The sequence below is a fragment of the Cetorhinus maximus genome, chromosome 1 (genome assembly GCF_964194155.1).
Source record: "Cetorhinus maximus chromosome 1, sCetMax3.hap1.1, whole genome shotgun sequence".
NCBI classification, from domain to species: Eukaryota; Metazoa; Chordata; class Chondrichthyes; order Lamniformes; family Cetorhinidae; genus Cetorhinus; species Cetorhinus maximus.
Window position 1 is genome coordinate 241,304,675 of NC_135879.1, and position 21,395 is coordinate 241,326,069.

At 46.0% G+C, this 21,395-nt stretch overlaps 1 protein-coding gene across 3 annotated transcripts in view; it reads right to left on the reverse strand.

The window, feature by feature from the left end:
* LOC144688371 (polyadenylate-binding protein-interacting protein 2-like) overlaps positions 1–20,672 on the reverse strand; it is an 89,568-nt gene extending 68,896 nt beyond the window's left edge. The window contains exon 1 of one of the 3 annotated variants that reach the window (XM_078554870.1): positions 20,530–20,672. The gene's annotated coding sequence lies outside the window, so the exon portion shown is untranslated. The remainder of the gene's footprint in view (positions 1–20,529) is intronic. The other 2 variants (XM_078554843.1, XM_078554861.1) reach the window with 2 other exon arrangements.
* Positions 20,673–21,395: the final 723 nt, after the last annotated feature.

The following is a 21,395-nucleotide window of genomic DNA, read 5'->3' on the forward strand; positions in this document are numbered from 1 at the left end:
TGGATGAATATAGGACGAGGGCCCCTAAATCATGTATGAAAAAAAATGAACAGCATATGTTAAATCATGAAATAGGAGCTCTAGTTTCTGCTATTAAACAGGAATGACAGCTTGTGCAGCACAGAAGTTTCAAAATTGGCACACCAGCTATCCATGCTGTACATACATCTCAGTGATGAAGTTTCTTGGACATTCAAATCTTTGGAGCACAATCCGCAGAACCTTGTGATTTACTGGGTCAAATGCTTTGGTCAGGTCGATGAATGCAAGAGAGTTCCTGATGTTGTCTCAACATTTTTCTTGGATCTGCCTGGCAACAAAAACCATGTTGGAGGCTCTTCTGGAAGGTCTAAGGGCATACTGTGCCTCTGGAAGGATTTCCTCAGCTGCAGGAAGTCGTCAATTTGGAGGATGTATGTCAAGATTTTCCCTACTATGCTAACAGCAAGGTAACCTTGTGGTGTACCTACATCACAAGGACTGCAGCGGTTCAAGGCGGCAACTCACCAACACCTTCTCAAAGGTAAGGGCAATAAATGCTGGCCTACCCAGCAATGTCCACATCCCATGAAAGAATTGAAAATCAGTACCTCAGTTGTTTCCATAGCATATAATGATATGACTGTAATGCTTTGAACCAGAGATCTGAAACAACAGTCTTCAAAATCCAGACCCAGGTCAAGCAAGGCCATGCGATAGTCCCCGTACTATTTACAATCTACCTGACAGTGGCTATTCACCTCAAAGTTTAACTGCCCTTTGGTGTGTGTTTATTTAATACTGCCGGATGGAAAACTCTTGAACCTCAGTTGCCTCCATGCTAAAATTAAACTGACCACCATAAGCATACATGATCTGCAGCAGTGTCGTTCCCCAGTTGCACCAGATTTGCAAGCCACTTTTGATCTCTTCAATTCTGCATACAAGAAACTTGGCCTGCCCTTGAATGTCACCAAAACAAAACTCATATCATCGGCTTCTGCTTCAGATGCAACAATACAGGCTGACTGAATACGGAAGAATGCCACCAACATTTACGAATGTGCCTAACAATGTGATAATGACCTGATAATCTGATAATGTGATAATCTGTTTTGTGATGTTGACCACAAGACGCAAGAGCAGAAATAGGCCATTCAGCCCATCGAGTCTGCTCCGCCATTCAATGAGATCATGGCTGATCTGATAATCCTCAAATCTACTTTCCTGCCCTTTCCCCATAACCCTAGATTCCCTTACTGATTAAAAATCAGTTTATCTCAGCCTTGAATATACTTAACAACCCAGCCTCTACAGTCCTCTGCGGTAAAGAATTCCAATTTTACTACCCTCAGAGAAGAAATTCCTCCTCCTCTGTTTTAAATGGGCGGCCCCTTACTCTGAGATTATGCCCTCTGGTCCTAGACTCTCCCACAAGGGGAAACAACCTCTCAGCATCTACCCTGTCAAGCCCCCTAAGAATCTTATAGGTTTCAATAAGTTGGCTTTCATTCTTCTAAACTCCAATGAGTACAGGCCCAACCTACTCAACCTTTCCTCATAAAAAAATCCTTCCATACCCGGAATCAACCTAGTGAACTTTCTCTGGACTGCCGCCAATGCCAGTATATCTTTCCTTAGATAAGGGGACCAAAACTGTTCACAGTGTTCTATAGCTGGTACATTGTATAGTTTTAGCAAGACTTCCCTATTTTTATACTCCGTTTCCTTTGAAATAAAGGCCAACATTCCATTTGCCTTACCTATTACCTGCTGAACTTGTATGTTGGTTTTTTGGGATTCATGCACAAGGGCTCCCAAATCCCTCTGTACTGCAGCCTTCTGAAGTCTTTCCCCATTTAAATAATATAAAGGTCCTCTATTCTTCCTGCCAAAGTGCATAACCTCACATTTTCCCACATTATATTCCATCTACCACTTTTTTGCCCACTCACTTAACCTGTCTATATCCCTCTGTACACACTTTGTGTCATCCTCACCACTTACCTTCTCACCTATTTTTGTATTATCTGCAAATTTGGCAAAAGTACATTCACTTCCCTCATCTCAGTCATTAATATATATTGTAAATAATGGAGGCCCCAGCACTGATCCCTGTGGCACTCCACTAGTTACAGATCACCATCCTGAAAATAGAAACATAGAAAATAGGAGCAGGAGTAGGCCTTTCGGCCCTTTGAGCCTGCTCCGCCATTCATTATGATCACGGCTGATCATTCAACTCAATAGCCTGCTCCTGCTTTCTTCCCATATCCTTTGATCCCTTTCGCCCCCCAAGAGCTATATCTAACTCCTTGAAAACACACAATGTTTTGGCCTCAACTACTTTCTGTGGTAGCGAATCCCACAGGCTCACCACTCTCTGGGTGAAGAAATTTCTCCTCATCTCAGTGCAAATGGTCTACCCTATATCCTCAGACTGTGCCCCCTGGTTCTGGACTCCCCCACCATCGGGAACATCCTTCTGGATCTACCCTGTCTAGTCCTGTTAGAATTTTATAGATTTCTATGAGATCCCCCTCATTCTTCTGAACTCCAGCGATATAATCCTAACCAACTCAATCTCTCCTCATATGTCAGTCCCGCCATCCCAGGAATCGGTCTGGTAAACCTTCGCTGCACTCCCTCTATTGTAAGAATATCCTTCTTCAGGTAAGGAGACCAAAACTGTACACAATATTCCAGGTGTGGTCTCATCAAGGCCCTGAATAATTGCAGCAAGACATCCCTGCTCCTGTCCTCGAATCCTCTGGCTATGAAGGCCAACATACCATTTTCCTTCTTTATCGCCTGCTGCACCTGCATGCTTACCTTCAGCGACTGGTGTACCAGGACACCCAGGTCTCGTTGCACATTTCCCTCTCTCAACTTATAGCCATTCAGGTAATAATCTACCTTCCTGTTTTTTCTACCAAAGTGGATAACCTCACATTTATCCACATTATACTGCATCTGCCCACTCACTCAGCTTGTCCAAATCACACTGAAGCATCTCTGCATCTTCCTCACAGCTCACCCTCCCACCCAGCTTTGTCTCATCTGCAAATTTGGAGATATTACATTTAGTTCCCTCATCTAAATCATTAATATATATTGTGAATAGTTGGGGTCCCAGCACCGATCCCTGCGGTACCCCACAAGTCACTGCCTACTATTCAGAAAAAGGACCCGTTTAGTCCTACTCTTTGTTTCCTGTCTGCCAGCCAGTTTTCTATCCATCTCAATACACTACCCCAATCCCATGCGCTTTAATTTTACACGCTAATATTTTGTGGGACTTTGTCGAAAGCCTTCTGAAAGTCCAAATAAACCGCATCCACTGGCTCCCCCTCATCAACTCTACTAGTTACATTCTCGAAAAATTCCAGTAGATTTCCCTTTCGTAAATCCATGCTGACCCTGTCCGATTCTGACACTGTTTTCCAAGTGCTCAGCTATTAAATCTTTTATAATGGACTCTTATGCCCCCCTTATCCGAACTCTTTGTCTTCTATTAGTTAGTCAATCCTCTATCCATGTTAATATGCTACCCTCAACATCATGGGCTCTTATCTTATTAAGTAGCCCTACATGCGGTACCTTATCGAATGTCTTTTGGAAATCCAAATATATTACATCTACTGGTTCCCCTTTATCTATCTTGCTCATTACCTCCTCAAAGAATTCTAATAAATTTGTCAGGCATTATGTCCCCTTCATGAAACCATGCTGACTCTGCTTGGTTAGATTATGAAATTCTAAATGCTCTGCTATTACATCCTTTATAATAGGCTCTAACATTTTGCCAATGACGGATGTTAAGCTAACTGGCCTACAGTCACCTGCTTTTAGTCTCCCTCCTATTTTGAGTAAGGGTGTTACATTGGCAGTTTTCAATCCTCTGGGACTTTTTCAGAATGTAAGGATCCTTGGAAGGTTACTACCAGTGCATCCACACTTTGAAACTACTTCCTTTAATATCTGAGGATGTAACCCATCAGGTCCAGGGGACTTGACCGAGGGATGGATATTGGCCAGGGCACCAAGGATAACTCCCCTGCTCAACCCACAGCTGGTCAGCTAAATATTCCACCTCCCATACATGTTGAAGGAGATACTCTTCCCACACCTTGGCAACCACCTCCCTCAAAATGCCGCCATTGAAGAGATCTCACAACAGATCAGTTGCACCAGTTCAGCCTTCTACAAACTGCAGCAGCAATTGTTTGACAATAAAAACCTCCACAAGTCAACAAAAGCCCCAGTGTACAGAGTTGAGTATTCTCTCAATTCTTAAATGGGCAACATTCTAGGAAAGGGCAAAGAAAATGCTTTGAAGACACACCGAAGCTCTCCTTGAAGCATGATGGCATTGTCCTTAATGACTGGGAGGAGCTTGTTACCATCGCTTAGAATGGCGGCAACTTGTCGATCAAGCTGCATCACACTTTGAGTCATGCCTGAATGATGAGGCAGATCGGTGGCAGAGAAGGAAAATAAAGGAAGCACTCCAGATCCCACTACCTCGTGGGGCATCCTGCCCCATGTGCCAAAGATATGCAAGTTGAGAATTGGCTTGTTCAGTCACATGGAGACCCACTGCATAAACTTGCGATACTGATATGATTTTGTCATTGAATCAAGGGGCAGCAGATAACGACATCTCAGTGTAAAGGTCTGAATATAGAGCCTTCCACCTGGGTCACAAATTGTCAGAAAGTAATACAACTTGTGAATGAGGTGAAAGAAAATAAAATTGAGGAATAAATGCAGCAAGGTGCACACAGGCATCTACTAGAACACTGTATGAAAGGGCTTCTCCACTTTCTTCCAGGGGCTTTAGTGGACCAGGGATAGAAAATAGGTTCAGTCCTTCATCCATAAGGTATGCAATTGTTAAAGTAATGCTCAGAACAATCCATTTTCCACTCCTCTCACACCAGACAGCAAGGTTTTTTTTAAGCCTTTTATCTGATGAATGGGGAGCAGGCAGAAAGAGGGCTTTAAACATCAAGAGAAACCCTTGACATGATGTTTAAAACAGTATTATGATACAAATTAAAAGAGAAAATATTGAACACATCAGTCTATCTGTGTCAGGTTACATAATCAAGGATCCCACCTTTCATGTAAGTCACTCTTCCACCAAAATGTTACCTGATTCACTTAGTAATTTTATCATTTTTCATTTAATTTTCAGAAAAACTTTTGTTTGGAATCTGGCACTCCATATCTTCAATATAAATGTGTCAATCACTCACTGGTTTTCTTAATCAGATTTGTGGTGCCTACTCAGTGATTGGTATTCACCAGATTTATAGAATAGAAATAGCACAAAAGGATCCAATGTTTTGTAGGTTTGGAGATAAATACCAACACAAAGGAATTCAGTATCAGCACTGCTATAGTGGCTTTATTAAAGCTCACAAAAAAGTACAAAGTCACCACCCAAAGCAAATTCTCTTGCAACCAGAAACCATATTGCTTTTCAACAATGCTTAGCACCAAGGCACACTGGAGTTACAGATCATTGATTGTTAACTACTACATTTTAGGCACTCATCTAGCATCATCTGGTTTTAGATTTTCCTCCAGTTCAGCAACGTTGATTATCAATTGTACAAGAATCATAAGTTCCCAATAACCAGAATTTGTCTTTACCTACCCACCATTGGTGAGCCCGAGGTTACACTGAACCCTTGCTACTTCACTCTATCTATTGGAATACATCACAGGTCTTCTTGATTTCAGAAGATGGAATAGCATAATCCACCAGACTGTGGCTCAGGCTATAAACCAACACATACTTAAAATTGAGCACATATAAGAGAAGGATTTACGATAAACAGTATATTTCCAGAAATGCCAATAGTTTGCAAGGGAAGGGATTAACAGGTTCAAGCAGAATTTAGAAAAAAAAATGATCAGTAAAAACAAGAGATGGCATTTATTGTGCACCATGATACTAACCAGCTGCTCTGTGAAATTCATACATTCAGGAGGCCAGAGATTTTATAAATAATCTGTATTTTGCCAACACAAACTCATCTCCATATCCTGAGAATTCAGGTCAATTCAATGAGCATTTAAATAGTACCTTTAATATAAAACAAAGATGGCGTTTTCCACACCATAACTATAAATAATTGGATGTAAAGCCAAGAAACAAGATATTAAGGCTGGATCAAGTTTGAAAGATTGGATAGATTCAAAAAGGAAACTATCGGAAAGCTGGACATTGATTTGAGAGGCAACACAACCTGCGAGGACTCAAAGAAAAGAGGGGGTCAGTGACGAGTTTGAAAGGATGAGGGGTCAAATGTAGATTTTTGAGGATGGCTGTAACAACAGAAATTTTGAAAGGGAGGGAGCCAGGACTTGAGAAGAAACCAATTTCTTCTGGCTCTCGAACCTTGTGCCGGTGCGAACAGTTTCTCTCCATGTACTTTTTCCAGACATCTCTACCAACATTATTCTCGACTTTCTCTTCTCAAAGGAGAACAGCTTAGCTTCTCCAATCTATCTACATAGCTCCAGTCAATTCGCCCCGGAACCATTCTTGCAAATCTTTTCTGCACCCTCCCTAAAGTCTTTGCATCCTTCCAAAATTGTGATGCCCAGAACTACACACAATACTCTAGTTGAAGCTGAACCAAAATATTTGAATGGTTCACCATGACTCCCTTGCTTTCATACTGCATGTCCTTATTTATTAAGTCCAGGATCCTGTATGCCTCATCAACTGCCACCTTCAACAATTTGGTGCACATGTACCCCCAGGACCCTCAGCTCCTGCATCCCCTTTAGAATGTTATACTTTATTTCATATTTTGGACAACCATTTGAGGGAGGAGGAAATAGATTGTTAAGATGGTAGATTTAGGCGAGACAAAATGGGAAATGCGCGAGTGGAGCACAAACATCAGCATAGGCCGGCAGACCAAATGGCCATAGGCATCTCTCTGCTCACTGCAAATTCTGCATTCTGTTGTCACTCCTCTCTCTGTCCAGTTTTTGATGTTGTCCACCCATCCAGTGCTTCTCCGACCTGACCTGTTCTTTCCTGGTGTTTTACCTTCTATTGTCGCCAGTGCTAGGCTCACACCCCACCTTTTCTAGCAGTCGTACTTTCTCAATTTCTGCTTCCTATGTAATATTAGATGTAATCCTTTGTTTAAAAAAAAAAGCACCACATTTTTCAGCCAACACAGACAGGATGGTCCAAATAGTCTCCCTTTGTAAATTTCTATGATTCAATAATTTATTTCAGTTAGCATGGGGTTCAGGAATGGAAACTGGGTGGTCAGTAATTTCGTGAGTCTGAGGTCAAGAAAGCAAGATGGGCTCAGCGATGGCAAATGAGGAGATGAAATAAGTTCCACTTTATTCAGCACTTCCTTTGTAACATCCTTTTGCAGCTAAGTTATATCATGAATTAATGTAGTCTTTACAAACAAGAAAAGGCTTTCATTAATGGAAAGGAAGTGAGGGAAGTGTGGGATAGGATATTGCATTTATATAGCGCCTTTCACAACTTCAATGCCCTTCACAAACAAATCACTTTTTTCAAATATTCATTCTCGAGATGCAGGTGTCATTGGTAAGGCTGGGATTTACTGTTTATCTCCAGCTACTTTGAAGGTAACTTAGGGACTTGGTATGGGACTTCAGATGGCAGTTGATTCAACCACAATGTGCAGCTCCAGTCCTACACCCAAAGTCCAGACTGTGTAAGGATGACCAGTTTCCTTCCCTGAAGGAATCAGTTTGATCTTTACCACAATCAGGCAGTTTCTTGGCCATTTTTACTGACAACTTTTAAACCGAATTCATATTCTTGAACACAAATTCCATGCTGCCCTTATTCAAGGTCTCTGCAGTACTCGTCCAGTAACCTATAAAGTGGAATCACACAGGCAAGCCCAGCAGCCCATTTGTGCACAGCAAGGTCCCAGCAATGAGAAAAATGACCAAATATTCTGTTTCTGTTATTCATTAAAGGCTAAATATTTTTGAAGGGGGAACTCCCCTGCTCTTCCAATAGTTTTTTTTTATCCATTCATGGAGTGTGGGCTTTGCTGGCTGGGCCAGCGTTTACTGCCCATCCCCAGTTGCCCTTGAAAGGGTGGTGGTGAGCTGCTTTCTGGAATCACTGCAGTCCATGTGGTGTAGGTGCACCCAGAGTGCTGTTCAGGAGTTCCAGGGTTTTCACTCAGCGACAGCGAAGGAATGGCGAAAATTTCCAAGTCAGGATGATGAGTGATTTGGAGGGGAATTTCCAGATGATGGTATTCCCATCTATCTGCTGCCCTTATCCTTCTAGATGGCAGTGGTCGTAGGTTTGGAAGGTGCTGCCTAAGGAGCCTTGGTGAATTCCTGCAGTGCATCTTGTAGATGGTGCACACTGCTGCTGCGCTTCAGTGATTGAGGGAGTGAATATTTATGGATGGGGTGCCAATCAAGCAGCCTGCTTTGCCTTGCACGGTGCCAAGCTTATTAAGTGTTGTGGGAGCTGCACTCATCCAGGCAAGTGGGGAGTATTCCATCACACTCCTGACTTGTGCCTTGTAGATGGTGGACAGGCTTTGGGGAGTCAGGTGGTGAGTTACTCGTTGCACGATTCCTAGCCTCCGACCTGCTCTTGTAGCCACAATATGTATATGGCTAGTCCAGTTCAGTTTCTGGTCAATAGTAACCCCCAGGATGTTGATAGTTGGGGATTCAGTGATGGTAATGCCATTGACCATCAAGGGGCGATGGTTGGATTCTCTTGTTGGAGATGGTCGTTGCCTGACACTTGTGTGGTGCGAATGTTGCTTGCCACTTGTCAGCCCAAGCCTGGAAATTGTCCAGATCTTGCTGCATTTGGACATGGACTGCTTCAGTATCTGAGGAGTTGCGAATGGTGAATATTGTGCAATCATCAGCAAACATCCCCACTTCTGACCCTATGATGGAAGAAAGCTCATTGATGATGCAGCTGAAGATGGTTGGGCTGAGGACACTACCCTGAGGAACTCTTGCAGTGATGTCCTGGAGCTTAGATGACTGACCACCAATAACCACATCATGGGATCTATTATGTTCACCTGACCAAGCAAACAGGGCCCTGGTTTAACGTCTCATTCAACAGATGGCAACTCTGGCAATGCAGCACTCCCTCTGTAAATGCACTGAAAGGTCAGCTTAGTTTTCGGAAGTGTGTGTTTAAACTCACGACTTTGACACAAGGGCCGGAGCTGTACGAACAAGCAACAGCTGAGACTTAAATCAGGTCAGGGGCTGCTGCCAATGGTACATGACAAAACAAAGTTTAAAAATTATAAGTAAATAAAAAGTTTTTAAAAGTTAGGTAAATCAAGAAGCAGTGTAGTCATTGTTGTTTTGCAGGCAAATAGAGCATCAAACCTGAGCCATAGCAAGGTCCCACAAACAAAAATAAAATGAGCGACCAGTTAATTGCTTTTGGTGATATTGGCTGAGTGAAAAAAGTCAGCCAGGGCACGAGATAAATCCCTATTCTTCTTCAAGATAAGTGTCATGACATCTGAACAGACTTGGTTTTATTTTATATCCAAAAGACAGCAAATAATCCACCATCTTCTCACTGCACTGAACTGCAAACTAACATCTTGTATAACTGTTAGCATGATTGGCATCCCTATAAATACAAGTAAATATCAAAAATTCCTATCCTGACATAAGGACCCATCAGGTGAGAGGTAGATCCCTCGAGTATTAGCATTAATACTCAACCAAAACAGAGCAAGCAATCAATTAAGTCAAAAAAATTTGAATTATATACAGCCAAGACAGTATCATTGCAAATCTAAGTCATGATCAATCAGTATCCTGCTCTAGTAAGAGAACACCTTAGTAAAGGTGTTCAGTTCTAGTCACCAAGACATAAGGGAGACATTTGAGACAGTGCAAGGAGAGCCACAAAACTGATTCTTGGTCTTAGAGATCTGCGTCATGAGGAAAGACTGCAGACACTTGGACTTTTCTGCTCCGAAAGGAAGAATTTGAGAGTTGGCAATTTTGCGACAAAATAACGGCAGTAAAGACACAAGGGACCATAGGTGCAAACCAGTTAAAGATAAATTTAGAACAGATATCAGAAAGCTCTTCTTTGCCTAAAAAACAGTAACATTCGTACCACATAAGTGCCAGGCAATGATCATCTCCAACAAGAGAGAATCTAACCATCGATTCAACAATCGATCTAACCAACATTCAATGGCATCACCATCGCTGAATAACCCACTAACAACATCCTGGGGGGTTACCATTGACTAGGAACTGAACTGGACCAGCCATATAAATACAGTGGCTACAAGAGCTGGTCAGAGGCGAGGGATCCTGCAATGAGTAACTCACCAAAGCCTGTCCACCATCTACAAGGCACAATTCAGGAGTGTGTTGGAATACTCTCCACTAGCCTGGATGAGTACAGCTCTAACAACACAAGGACACCATCCAGGACAAAGCAGCCGGCTTGATTGGCACCCCATCCACAAACCTTCACTCCCTCCAACACCGATGCACAGTGGCAGCAGTGTGCACATCTACAAGATGCACTGCAGGAACTCACCAAGGCTCCTTAGACAGCACCTTCCAAACCCACGACCACTACCATCTACAAGGACAAGGGCTGCAGATACATGGGAACACCACCAGCTGGAAGTTCCACTCCAAACCACTCACCATACCGACTTGGAAATATATCACCATTCCTTCACTGTCACTGGGTCAAAGTTCAAGCAACTCCCTTCCTAACAGCACTGTGGGTGTACCTGCACCACGGACTGCTGCAGCGGTTCAAGGAGGCAACTCACCACCACCTTCTCAAGGGCAAGTAAGGATGGGCAATAAATGCTGGCCAAGCCAGCGAAGCGCACATCCCGTAAATCAATAACAAGAAACCTTGTAACTAAGATCCCTCATCCCTAGAATCATTCTGGTATATCTCCTCTACACCATCTAGGTAATTTCCACAAAATCACACTCTCCTACAACATGAAGCAAAACATCTGAGATATCAAACCCTTGGCAATGTAATAAAAACAGTTTAAAAGGAAGCCATAAAGATACCAAGTGAAAAGTTTGGACAAATTTTGCTGCAAGATCTGCACTCAGAAGTATCACTGTAGGCCCTCTAGGAAAAACAGCATGAGATATAAAGCACAGATTTTTGAAAAACCAATAAAGAGCATCACTCTACAATCACTGATATAATATGCAAAGGATCAAGAAAGATAAATCAAGCCAAAGATTCAAATTACATAAAATTATCCCATGACTGGAGGCAAAATACTGCACAAAATTAGCCATAAAGAAAAGTCATACATGCAAACAAAACAACGAAGTAGACTTTCCTGTTATTGAACTGGGAATATGGATGGATCGAGTTCAGCAACTCGGGCACAGACAAGTGCTGGCCCCTAACTCACCCCACCCAATTTTCTGTCCATTCAATTAAATGGATCAAACAAAAAAATCAGGCAGGTTCCCTATCGGTGTGTATTCCATTCAATTCGATTTTCTTGTATTCACTGCGCCCAGACAGCCAATACCCCCAACAGTAGGCACGTGAAAATTGGCCCCAACATATCCAGGTTATGTTTAAAAAGCGGGTTGAAGCCCAGATCTGAAAAATAATTGACTCATAACTCAAAAATGAGAATCAGTTAACTAAAATTGAAATCATGCAAAAGCAGCTCATGCTTCATTTTATTTAAATTGCTCTATCCAAATTGTTCTGAGTAAAAACGTGGAATTAACAGGAGTAGAATGTACAAGCCAAAGTGTGAATGGCTAATCTAAATTCCAATCATGATCATTGATCCCTCCTGATCTTGCGGTTCCTCTGAATTTGGCTTCTTGCGCATCTTCTCCTCACCATTAAAAAAAGTACCTTGAGCCAGTGTGGTCCCATGCACTTGAATTCTCCCCAGCCATGTCTTTGCCCAAGCTTTTAACACCCATTGAAGCTTTAGTATATAGATTTTTTCACCACATCAATGAGCACCTCAAGGTGCCTCCTTGCATTATTCAAACACCACATAAATCATGTTGTTGGTGATTCTTGCACTGGAGATTCTTAAAATTGTGATCTTCAGGGCACATATTTATTTTTGAGAAAATTGACACTTCCTAGAATCACCCCCATCCTATCTTCCAAAGGTCAACTCTAGCTATCCAGTTCTTTCTGGAGATAGTATAAACAGCAGTATGCTATAAAGTCTGCAAAGAACCTAAATTCAAAGCCTAGGGGGTGGCGGTGGGGAGGGGAAGAAAGTGACAGAAAAGGGGAGCTATGGACTGATCACAAGTGGAAGAGAAGAACACAGTAAGCAGAACAGGGACACAAGATGCATACAAACAACAGACAGGCAGATAGAGGCAGAGTTGCATGCCTAATCAAAATGCAGGGAGAAGCACAACATGAGACAGGAGGCAGCAGGAGAAAAGATAAAGAGTCCCACATACAAGTATTACAGAATGGGACATTACAAAGCGAGTGACATAAAAACAGAGATGCATACAGAACTAATAGAGACAGGGAGGAGTCAGACATATGCACAAGAGAGTGACAGTGAAATGGGCAAGCATGGACATACCCACATGTAGGGGCACAGTAAGAGGGAGAAAAGCACAATAAGAGACAATTACTTATGCAGAGAAACACAAGGTAAAGACACACACGTACACACACACAAAGAGCAAGAGAGATACACTTATTCAGGGAGGTACTGTGACATTGCAGGCACACGGACACAACGAGCTTCATAAGAGAAAGATAAAGTGAAAAAACGAAATCACATGAGTGTGGCACATATGCAGAGATTAGGAGCCACATGCATATTTTCATGTTGGGAAGATGCTTACACAGGAGACACACATTTGGATACACAGACTAGAAAGGGACAGAAAGGACAAGGATAGGGGGAAAGAACCCACAATGAGATTGGCAAACATGCCTGAATAAACACGTCAGACTCAAGGTCAAAAATGACAAGGAAAACATTGCCAAACCATCAGGAAACAGTCCACAGATGCTCTGGAATTTCCTCCCTAAACCTCTCCTCCTTAAAGAAGCTCATTAATCAAGCTTATCATAATACAGTATTTCCCCATTTGGCTCACCAAATTTTATCTGATAACAACCTTGCGAAGTGTCTTGGGACATTTACTATGTTAAAGGTATTGGTACATGATTGACACAACTTCAGGTATATAGCAGTTTATTCAAGCCAGGAACCGCTGAGTTGTCTTTGCACTGCGTTTAGTAGGCCGTTAGAACTACTAGGTCTTGACCGATTAGTCCCCTACAGTCACTACCATGCTACATAGCTTGCAATATTCAGTCAAACTGGCTGCTGCGAAGAGTCAGTTTAGAAAAAGACAAGGTCATTTTCTGGCTGACTTTCGCAACTCTGGCAAGTTTACTTTCCATAACACCTGTATATTGGGAATCAGAGGCATTAAGATCTCACAGAACACTGTATAAAACCAGCTTTAATACCTAGAAGACACAGGAGCTACATCGGGTTTATAAAGTGGTAAGAGGTATGCTGTACTGAATTAAGTGGAAAGCTCTAACTAAAACCTGGGGAAAAGACAATCAAGATGTGCTCATAAGTTACCTGTTAATAAAGTGACTTCTTTAACATGACCATCTGCTTAGTCATTGATCACTGTTATCATGAAGCATTTTAATATAGGAACAAAGGTAGGCCTGTTCTGCCATTCATTCATCCTGGCTGATACTGCTTCAGTATGAGGAGTCATACTGAACATTGTGCAATCATCAGTGAACACCCCCCACTTCCGACCTGAAGGAAGTTCAGTGATGAAGTAGCTGAAGATGGTTGGGCCAAGGACACTATCCTGAGGAACTCCTGCAGTGATGTCCTGGAGCTGAGGTGACTGACCTCCAACAACCACCACCATCTTCCTTTGTGCTAGGTATGACTCCAATCAGCCAAGAGTTTCCCCCCGATTCCCATTGACTCCTGTTTTGTTAGGGCTTCTTAATGCCATACTCAGTCAAATACCACCTTGACTTTAAAGGCAGTCACTCTCACCTCACCTCTGCAATGCTGTTGATGTGGTGTACATGGGGCTTCCAAAAGGCATTTGATAAAGTGTCGCACAATAAACTTGTGAGCAAAGTTAGAGCTCATGGAATATAAGGAACAGCAGCAACTGGATACGAAATTGGCTGAGTGACAGGAAACAGAGCAATGATTAATGGATGCTTTTCTGTCTCGAGGAAGGTTTTTAAAAATTTGTTCCTGGGATGTGGGCGTCATTAGCTAGGCCAGCATTTATCGCCCATCCCTCATTGCCCTTGAACTGAGTGGCTTGCTAGGCCATTTCAGTGTTCCCCAGGGGTCAGTGTTGGGACCCTTGTTCTTCCTGAAACATATTAATAATCTAGACCTTGCTATACAGGGCGCAATTTCAAAATTTGCAGATGATATGAGACTTGGAAGCATTGTGAACTGTGAGGAGGATCATGTCCAACTTCAAAAGGATATAGGCAAGTTGATTGAACAGGTGGACAAGTGGCAGATGAAGTTCAATGCAGAGAAATGTGAGGCGATTCAAGAACATGGAAAGACAATACAAAATAAAGGGTACAGCAAGAGCAGAGAAATCTGAGTGTATATGTTCATAAGTCATTGAAGGTGGCAGGACAATTTGAGAGCATGGTTGATAATGCATACAGTATCCTAGGTTTTTGTAATAGGGTTGTAGAGTACAAGGGCAAGGAGATTATGTTGAATTTATAAAAGGACACTATTGCATCCAGTTCTGGGCACCAAACTTTGGAAAGATGTGAAGACTTTAGAGAAAGTGCAGAAAAGATTCACGAGGATGGTTCCAGGGTCAAGAAACTTCAGTTACAAAGATCAATTGGAGAAGCTGGGACTATTTTCCTTGAAGAGAAGGCTAAGAGATTTGATAGAGGTATTCAAAATCATTAGAAGTCTGGGCAGAGTAGATATAGAGAAACTGTTCCCATTTGTGAAAGGATTGAGAACAAGAGGGCACAAATTTAAAGTAATTGGCAAAAGAAGCAAAAATTGACATGAGAAAAAACTTATTCATGCAGCGAGTGATTAAGGTCTGGAATGTGCTGCCTGACAGTGTGGTAGAAGCAGGTTCAATTGGGGAATGCAAAAGGAAATTGGATTGTTATCTGAAAAGGAAGAATGTGCAGGGTTACAGGGAGAAAGGCGGGGGAAAATGGCACGAGGTGAACTGCTCATTTGGAGAGCCGGTGCAGACACGAGAGGCCGAATGGCCACCTTCTGCACTGTAACAATTCTGTGATTCTATGGTTTGTGTACTTGGGTACCCAAATCCCTGCTCCATCAGTTAAATACCCTACTTGAACAAGTCATACACAAATATTTATACACAAACATCTATCAATATTTTGAAAGTCTTCCCTATAGTTCAGAATCTGGGTGACACTGTCAAGGCTGCATTTATTGACCATCCTTAGTTGCCCTGAGAAAGTGGCATTCGTGACATGTTACAGTCCGAATGGCAATGTTATTCTGTGTTCCATTTTAACAATTAAGGAGCTTACTAGGCAACTTCAAATGGCATTACAAAGTGTGGGATTGAAGACATGTATTGGCCAGACGAGGAAAGGGGAAAACAGGCTCCCTTCCTTGAAGGATACTGATGAACAAGTTGAGATTTCATAATAATATAGCTGTTTGCGTCACCATTTTAGCAGATCTTACTTTTCAGTGTGGTCTGAACTCATTACTTCAATGTTCGTCCTGTACCATAGCCACCAGACTACTATTCTTCAACAAAACCAGCAAATGGTCCTACTTTTATTCATTCTTGGGATGCAGGCATCCCGACTACAATGTATAGGTGTGGTGGGCCTCTTTGAACAGCTGAAGGCCATGTGATAAAGGCGCTGCCAGGGAGAGTTTTGACCCAGTGACGATGAAGGAATGTTGACATGTCCTCATCAGGATACTATGCTACTCTTCCGGGGGGTGGGGGAGAGACTTGGAAGCTGATGTTTTCCCATGAATCTGGATTTCCCTTATCCTTCCAGGTAGTAGATGAAGATTTGGGTAAATGAATGAGCCACTTGTCACAGAACACTCAGTCTCTGACCTGCTATAGGACCCACATTTCTGTAGCTGGTCCAGTTGGTATTTTGGTCAGAATTCTGATAGGAGGATTTGGAGAACGTAACGCCCTTCAATGTTACAGGGAGATGGTTAAGCTCTCTTTTATGGGAGATGAATATCACCTGGTACCTGGGCTGCACAAACGTCTTTTGCCGCTCATCAGCCCAATCCTGAATGTTGTTCATGTTTTGCTGCACGCAGGCATTGACTGCTGCATTATCTGAGGAATTATGAATGGAACTGAACAGAGAGTAATCAGCAGCAAACAGGCCCATCTCTGGCCTTATGATGGATGGCAGTTTTACTTTTATTCATTCATGGGATGTGAGCATCTCTGGCAAGGCCAGCATTTGTTGTCTATTCCTAATTTTCCCTTGAAAGGTCAATCATAAGCCGCTTGAACCAGGTCACTAGCTAGGTAAACGAGGGTGGTTAGGCATAATACACCATCCTGAGGAACTCCAGTAGCAGTGTCCTCGGTCTGATATGATTGCAGATGTTGGAGACCAATCATTGCCCTTGATTTTACTTAGCTACTGGATTGTTATCAATTAATTTCAATTTTACTTAAACTCCTTGATGCTGGACGTGAACAAGTATTGGCCTGATGTCAAGAGCAGTCATTCTCACCTCATCTGTGGAATTCGCCTGGTGTCCATGTTTGGACTTTGGCTGGAATGAGGACTGGAGCTGAGTGATCTTGGCAGAATCCAAAGTGAGCACTAATGAACAGGTTATTAATGACACTTCATAGCACAGTTGACGACACCTTCCATCATTATACTGCTGATTAAGGCATTAGGAATGGATGGATTTGACTCACTGCTCATGGACAGGATATAACTGGGCTAGTTTCCATATTCTCGTGTAGAAGTCAGCATTGTAGCCATACTGGAATACAATTTAACTTGGGGGCTGCATGGGCTATCTGCAGCTTGACTAGAGATGAAATTGGTCCTGAAACACAGGATTTCAACATTACAGCCAGGATGCTGTCAGTCCCCTCGGCATTTGCTATGTCCAATGGGCTTCAGTGGAGTGAATAGAACGGGCTGAAGATTGACATCAGTGATAGCAGTGACCATCACAAGGACCACAGGGTCATCCACCTTGGCATTTCCGGATGTGGAAAGTTGAAACCACCTCAGCCTCGTCTTTTGCACCCATGCTGAATTCCACCATCATTAAGGATGGAGATGTTCAGGGAGATACCAACTCCCATTCGTAGCTTAATTGTGTCCACCAGAGTGTGCACAAAGCTTCAAGCTGATCTGCTGATTGTGGCATCGTAAGCTTCTGTCTATCACACACTACTTCCATTGTTGAGCATGCTTGTAGTCTTGTATTGCAGTTTTAACCAGGTTGGCACCTCATTTTTAAGTGTGCTATGTAGCTTTCCACATTTAACCAGAGTTGTTCATCTGGCTTGATGGTTATGGAGGATTGAGGGATAAGCCAGGCCATAAGGTTGCGATGGTATACAATTCTGCTGCTACCAAGGGTCCACATGGATGCCCAATTTAGAGCTGCAGGATCTGTTAATATGGAGTTTTGGCACACGTGGAACCATGGTGTGAAGACAGGACTTAGTCTCCAAAAGGACTGATGTTTGTTCAAGCATATTAAGACACAGAAAGCCAGCAACCAAACAGGATCCACAGATGCACAAGCATGTGAACACATCAATCAATAATTCGCAAAAGTATCCATTTCCTGTCAGTTGTCACACTTCCCTTATCATACCTTGAATGTTGGCCTACAGATTTGCATCAAGGACTGGCAACAACAAAAGCTGTTTTAATATATAAACTTATAAGGCAGGAGAAAGAAGGGGTGGGGGAAAGTCGTCGCTGGAGGGGGGAACGTCACCAGAGGTGGGGGAGAGGGGGGGGTCGTTGCCAGAGGAAGAGGGGGTGGAAGGCGGGGTCATCGCTGGAGGTGGAAGGGAGGGGGGTCATCACCAGGGGGAGGGATGTGGGAGGGTCATCACTGGAGTGGGAAGGGTCAGGGTCACCAGCGAGAAGGGGGGGGGGGGGTCACCAGCGAGAAAGGGGGGGGGGGTCACCAGCGAGAAAGGGGGAGGGGGGTCACCAGCGAGAAAGGGGGAGGGGGGTCACCAGCGAGAAAGGGGGAGGGGGGTCACCAGCGAGAAAGGGGGAGGGGGGTCACCAGCGAGAAAGGGGGAGGGGGGTCACCAGCGAGAAAGGGGGAGGGGGGTCACCAGCGAGAAAGGGGGAGGGGGGTCACCAGCGAGAAAGGGGGAGGGGGGTCACCAGCGAGAAAGGGGGAGGGGGGTCACCAGCGAGAAAGGGGGAGGGGGGTCACCAGCGAGAAAGGGGGAGGGGGGTCACCAGCGAGAAAGGGGGAGGGGGGTCACCAGCGAGAAAGGGGGAGGGGGGTCACCAGCGAGAAAGGGGGAGGGGGGTCACCAGCGAGAAAGGGGGAGGGGGGTCACCAGCGAGAAAGGGGGAGGGGGGTCACCAGCGAGAAAGGGGGAGGGGGGTCACCAGCGAGAAAGGGGGAGGGGGGTCACCAGCGAGAAAGGGGGAGGGGGGTCACCAGCGAGAAAGGGGGAGGGGGGTCACCAGCGAGAAAGGGGGAGGGGGGTCACCAGCGAGAAAGGGGGAGGGGGGTCACCAGCGAGAAAGGGGGAGGGGGGTCACCAGCGAGAAAGGGGGAGGGGGGTCACCAGCGAGAAAGGGGGAGGGGGGTCACCAGCGAGAAAGGGGGAGGGGGGTCACCAGCGAGAAAGGGGGAGGGGGGTCACCAGCGAGAAAGGGGGAGGGGGGTCACCAGCGAGAAAGGGGGAGGGGGGTCACCAGCGAGAAAGGGGGAGGGGGGTCACCAGCGAGAAAGGGGGAGGGGGGTCACCAGCGAGAAAGGGGGAGGGGGGTCACCAGCGAGAAAGGGGGAGGGGGGTCACCAGCGAGAAAGGGGGAGGGGGGTCACCAGCGAGAAAGGGGGAGGGGGGTCACCAGCGAGAAAGGGGGAGGGGGGTCACCAGCGAGAAAGGGGGAGGGGGGTCACCAGCGAGAAAGGGGGAGGGGGGTCACCAGCGAGAAAGGGGGAGGGGGGTCACCAGCGAGAAAGGGGGAGGGGGGTCACCAGCGAGAAAGGGGGAGGGGGGTCACCAGCGAGAAAGGGGGAGGGGGGTCACCAGCGAGAAAGGGGGAGGGGGGTCACCAGCGAGAAAGGGGGAGGGGGGTCACCAGCGAGAAAGGGGGAGGGGGGTCACCAGCGAGAAAGGGGGGGGGAACACCTGGTGGTGGGGGGAGGGGGGAACACCTGGTGGTGGAGGGGAACCTGGTGGTGGGAGGGAGGGGAGAACCTGGTTGGGGGGGGGGGGGGAGAGAACCTGGTTGGGGGGGAGAGAACCTGGTTGGGGGGGGGAGAACCTGGTTGGAGGGGGGGGGGGAACCTGGTTGGAGGGGGGGAACCTGGTGGGGGGGAGGGGGAACCTGGTGGGGGGGAGGGGGAACCTGAACCTGGTGGGGGGGGGGAGGGAGAACCTGGTGGTGGGGTGGTGGGGTGGTGGGAGAGAGAACCTGGTTTGGAGGGGGGGGGGGGGGAGGGAGAACCTGGTTTGGGGGGGGGGAGGGAGAACCTGGTTTTGGGGGGGAGGGAGAACCTGGTTTTGGGGGGGGGGGGGAGGGAGAACCTGGTGGGGTGGGGGGGGGGGAAGGAAGAACCTGGTTTGGGGGGGTGGGGGAGGGAGAACCTGGTGGGGGTGGGGGAGGGAGAACCTGGTGGGGGTGGGGGAGGGAGAACCTGGTGGGGGAGGGAGAACCTGGTGGGGGTGGGGGAGGGAGAACCTGGTGGGGGAGGGAGAACCTGGTGGGGGAGGGAGAACCTGGTGGGGGTGGGGGAGGGAGAACCTGGTGGGGGTGGGGGAGGGAGAACCTGGTGGGGAGGAGGAGGGAGGACCTGGTGGGGGGGGAGGAGGGAGAACCTGGTGGGGGGGGGAGGAGGGAGAACCTGGTGGGGGGGGGGAGGAGGGAGAACCTGGTGGGGGGGGAGAGGAGGGAGAACCTGGTGGGGGGGGGAGGAGGGAGAACCTGGTTGGGGGGGGGGGCACAAGTGGGGGAGGGCAAGGAGTTGGGGGAGGAAGTGGCGGGGGGGTCGTGAACGGGCAGGATGGTGGTGGACGAGGAGTAGGCCTGAGAAGAGAGGCCACAATTTACCCCAGGTAGGGGAAGAAACAGTTAATCCCTGTTTTAATTGGCTGGAACTCGGTGTGTGGTGGGGGGAATGGTGGTGAGGAGAAGCAGCCTTCAAGTGGAAAAGACTGACATCAAACATGTGAGAATCCCCCCCCAACACTTTTGCCCCCCTCCCCAAATATCAGAGAACAATTAAAGGAGCTGTAAAAATTTACCTCACGTCAACCAGGTTTAAAACCCTCTCCCTCTCTCTCTCTCTCTATGAACGGCGACCGTGCGCGCGCACAAACGGACTCCGAAGCTCGAGCGTCCAGACAGCCAGGGAGAGAAAGAAAAACCACTATTCCGCCTCCTCCCCGCTCTGATTGGACGGCCGGCCGAGAGCTCCGGGCTCCTCACCTGCGATGGGCCGCCGCGCACGTCCATCAGGATTGGGCGGAGACGTCCCCTATGTCCATTGGCTGTTCTGGACGTCAACACGATTCGGTTGAGCCCGTTTTCCCAGTTGCTATTGTTCGGCTTCACGTCACTCAAAAGTGGGCGAAACCGTTCTCCCTTCATCCGATTGGGTGCGGCGCACGCCAAATCGCGACGAGATAAAGGGGGGAGGGGGTGTTTTTTCCTGATGTGAAGGCCACGAGGAGAGAGTGAGCCAGTCAGGAAAGTTGAGCGGGATCCCGCCCCGCCCGTCACTCCCCGCCCCTTCCTTAACCCCGCCCATTTTCTCTGTTGTCCGCCATATTTGGTGCCCGTTGGTGTTCAAGGAGGATATCTATTGGAGGGAGAGTGGCACGATTGGCCTTATTTTTTTAAATTCCGCAATGAACCTTAATCAGTCACTGGGTTCGGCACGTGCTGGAAAACTAAGCTAAATCAACCTTTTTGGCGTAGTTTAATGAAAGGACATTCGCCTGTTCTATTGGTGGTTGTTTATTGTCAATCATCAATAAGGCGGTGCAAGCAACATGACGAGCGTGTTCCTGGTCCCACCCCCCCACTATAGAATATGATTGGCTGCTCGCTGAGTGAGAAAAAAATCGTGAGCTCTATATTGATTGGCTCCTCAGGCTATCAATCACAT